The sequence below is a fragment of the Nannospalax galili genome, unplaced genomic scaffold (assembly GCF_000622305.1).
Source record: "Nannospalax galili isolate Female #2095 unplaced genomic scaffold, S.galili_v1.0 scaffold417, whole genome shotgun sequence".
Classification (NCBI taxonomy): Eukaryota; Metazoa; Chordata; class Mammalia; order Rodentia; family Spalacidae; genus Nannospalax; species Nannospalax galili.
In genome coordinates this window covers 21,890-25,777 of record NW_008340785.1, presented here as the reverse complement: position 1 = coordinate 25,777, position 3,888 = coordinate 21,890, and the positions used below count along the sequence as shown (strand labels likewise).

The window sequence follows — 3,888 nt, the reverse complement described above, 5'->3', positions numbered from 1 at the left end:
GTTGCGAGATGCATTAATCTATGGGTATAACAGTAAGTCATTAGGAGTTGACTTTATACTGTGTCTATTTAGTGGAGTAATAGCAGTAGGGTCTCCCATGTGGCCTGTCACCTGTCTAACCACAGGTTCCTAGCCTTGATGTCAGTGTTAGCTACGAGCTTCATCTTGTGAAACTGACTTAAAATCCAATTAGAAAGTAGTTGGTTACTCCAGTAATATTCACGCCACTATTGCACCAGTGGGCATATGTTGCCAGGACACTTGTTGTAGCTTGTAGGATTCACTGCTGGGCAAGGCTGATGATTACTTTTCTCTTCTGGTAACATAGCACCCTCCAGCACTATGAAAGCCAGCAGGAAGAGATGAAGCCTTGGAGTTTGTACCAGCTTGATTTCTCCTTGTTTGTTCAACAGCTCGTGTGTGCAGTATCTTCAGAACTAGGGATTTACTGACAAATTCTGGTGGGTAACAAGGATCAGGGGCAATATCTAATATTATTTGACGGTCTCTGGTACCCCTGGTCAGCAGTTTCAAAAGAAGGAGTCCATTTTTCACACTGGGCTTTTTATTTGCTAAACTTTGGTAGCATAGTAGGGGCAATGTCCCCCTGTCATTATATGACCCCATTTCTCTCTTTATATAGTGTATATGTAAAAAAAAAAGAAGTTTCTGTAGTGGTAGGCTTTCATACAACTTTTTCTAAAGGCCTTTATGTTGGCTACCCCTCCCCATACTCCCCCATCTGCCTTGCCCTTCCATGTCCCACACCATTTAACCCTTCCTGCTTTGTTTGTTCCCTTTCCCCATTTATATCACTGCATTCTACCTCCCCTCCCAAGAAGCTCTTCACTGCCCATGGTCATTTGTTAGTTTCCTGAGTTCTCTGAATTTTGAAATTGAGACATGCCTGTGTAGGATTTCAAAACTAGCATCCAGTTATAAGAGTGAACATATGATGTTTGTCTTTCTGGGTCTGAGTGACCTTACTCAGGATGATTGTTTCCAGTTCCATCCATTTAACTCTGAATTTCATAATTTCAGGGTTTCTTAGAACTGAATAATGTTCCATTGTGTATATGTACCACACCTTCATTATCCATTCATAAGTTGATGGACAAGGTTGTTTCCAATTCCTGGCTATTATGAAAAGGGCAGCAACAAATATGGATGAACAGGTGTTTCTGTGGTAGGGTGTAGAGTCTTTGTGGTATATGCCCAAGAATGATATAGATAGATCATAAGGTAGATCAATTTTGAGCTTTTGCTGAAGACACTACATACATGAGCTATAGAACAAACAAGGAGAAATCAAACTCACACTGCCTTCAGAGCCTAATCTCTACTGGCTAGCTTTTGTGGTGCTAGAAGGTACTATGCATGCTGCCAGAAGAAAAAAATAATCATCAGCTTTACCTAGCTGTAAATCCTATGAACTCCAAATGGCCTGGCAAGGTATACCAGGACAATAGTAGCAAAACTATTATGGGAGTAAACAAATACTCTTTAATTGGATTTAAGATCGGTTTCATAGCTGGAGTCTATAGCTGACACTGATATTGGGCTTAGGAATCCAAGGCTAGACAAGTCACAGGGCATAGGGGAGAACCTAATACTACTACTTTTCTACTAAACAGTTATAGTATTAAACTGACTCCTAATTATTTATTGCTATATCCATAGATTAATGCATCTCTCAATTCTCATCAGAGTATGCAGCAGATGGTGATTAACAGAGAAACCTATAATTGGCCAACATGCAGATGATGAGGATGCAGGACCCTTATCCCTGAATAGGGAAGGTACACCAAACTTCTGCCTCCCAAGGCTCAGGGATCAGCAGAAAAGGGGACACAAAGATTGTAACATCCAGAGGTGATGAATGAACACATGGAAACAGAGTTTTCCAGACAGCTGCTCACTCATATGAACGCACAGCAATGGTGACAGCAGGCACACGCTCAAACCAGAAAAAATCCCAGCATAGACATGGGGAAGTGGGTAAGAAATTCCAACCTAACCTAAGGATATTTTGGCAACTGACAGCTGCTGGGAAAGGGAGAGAACATTAAATTGGGCAGGGGACAGTAAAGAAAGGGGCAGATATGGGAGGGGATCTAAATACTATCAAATTATATTGCATAAAAATCACAAAAATGCAATTGAGCTCTGCTTTCCTGGGCCTCCAGGACGCGCAGGCCTTCTCCAACCTGCAGACCTCTCTCCAGGATAAGTCCATAGCACCCTCTGCACCTTGATTCTCCCAGCCTCATTCATGCTCCCATCTCCCCCACCAGTCTCTCCTCCTAGCCTGGGTTCTGTCCCATTCCTTGTCTTGGCGCCCAAGACACACAGGGAAACACCACTCCTTCCTGATCCTTTGCATCCAAACTAACTCAGTGCCTTCTCTGGTCCCCAGGAGCAATGCTTCAGGGCCTGGCCCCACACTGCCTCCCTCTGCTTCCCTGGGCCTGCAGGACCCACAGGCCTCACTCCTACCCACAGGCCTCTCTCTCTCTGGGGTAAGTCCTCCACTCCTTGACTCCCCCAACCTCATTCACCATCCCATCTCCCCTGCCAGTCTCTCCTCTTAGCCTGGTCATGTCCCATTCCTTGTCTAGGGGCTCTAGACACCAAGGGAAACACCACTAATTCCTGATCCTTTGCATACAGACCAATTCAATGCCTTCTCAAGTCCCCAGGAACACTCTAGGCCTGGCCCCGCCCTCACCTCCCTCTACTTCCCTAGGCCTGCACCACACTCCAGCCTCTTTCCAGGGCACTGGGGCTGATCTTTCCTCTTCCTAACCCTTTGCATCCAGACCAACCCACCTCCTCAGTGCAGTCCCCAGAAGCCCTTGGCGCCAGTTCCTGCCCCCAGCTTCCTTTGCATCTCTGGGTGGCAAGGCCAACCATCTTTCCTGGGCCAGGCTCCCACGCCAGAATAACCCCCAAAATTCCTGAGGCCAAAACCTTTCCTGGAGAGATCCAGACCTTAGGAGAAAGCCTCAGAGCATCTGATACTCATCTGACTTGGGCCTCTGTGGGAACTCATGAAGACACTCATTGGCGTCTCCAACAAAAAATCAAAAGAGACAACCAGCTTTAGAGGAACCAGCTTTTCATGTGCAAAAAGTAAACCACAAAGACATATAAAGTTCACAAAAAAAAGTAGGCTTAAACTTGAAGCCTTGAGTCTCACAAAAGAATCAGAAAATACAAAAGAAATCCACATGTCAAAATCAGAGAGGAAAAAAAAATAACATGAAAAACCAAAATAATATAACCCCACTAAATACCAATAGTCCTCTAGAGGAGTACAATGAGAAGCCCCTAGAGATAATGCAGGACATGGAACTCAAAAGAACAATTATAAACATGATAAAGGAATTCAGTGAATTTAAAGAACACACAAACAAAGAAATCAAAGAACTGAAGGAAGAAAGGGAATAACTTCTGAACAAATTCAGAAAAGAGTTAGAAATATTGAAGACTACTCAGGCTGAAATGAAGAAGGAAGTAAAAGACTCAGTAAGCCAATTAGAAATGACAGGAGAAAGCCTCACCAATAGGACGAATGAAATGGAAAACACAGTATCAAGACTGAAGATAAAGTGAACGAACTAGACCACTCAAGCTAAGATTATGAAAAATTTAAGAAATCACAAGAATGGAATATGCAGGAATTCTGTGACACCAAAAAGAGACCAAACTTGCGAATCACAGGAATACAGGAAGGAGAAGAATCCCAAGATAATGGCGTGGACCAGATCTTCAACAGAATCATGTAAAAAAATTTCCCAAAATTAAGCAAAGACATACCCATACAAATACAAGAAACATATAGAACACCAAACAGGACCAGAAAAGAAACTCTCTATGGCACATCAT

General features: G+C 43.4%; 1 protein-coding gene across 1 annotated transcript in view; it reads right to left on the bottom strand.

Moving 5' to 3' along the window:
* Tbc1d32 (TBC1 domain family member 32) overlaps positions 1-3,888 on the bottom strand; it is a gene marked incomplete at its 5' end in the record, with an annotated part of 270,497 nt that overhangs the window by 247,444 nt on the left and 19,165 nt on the right. The gene's annotated exons all lie outside the window — the stretch shown is intronic.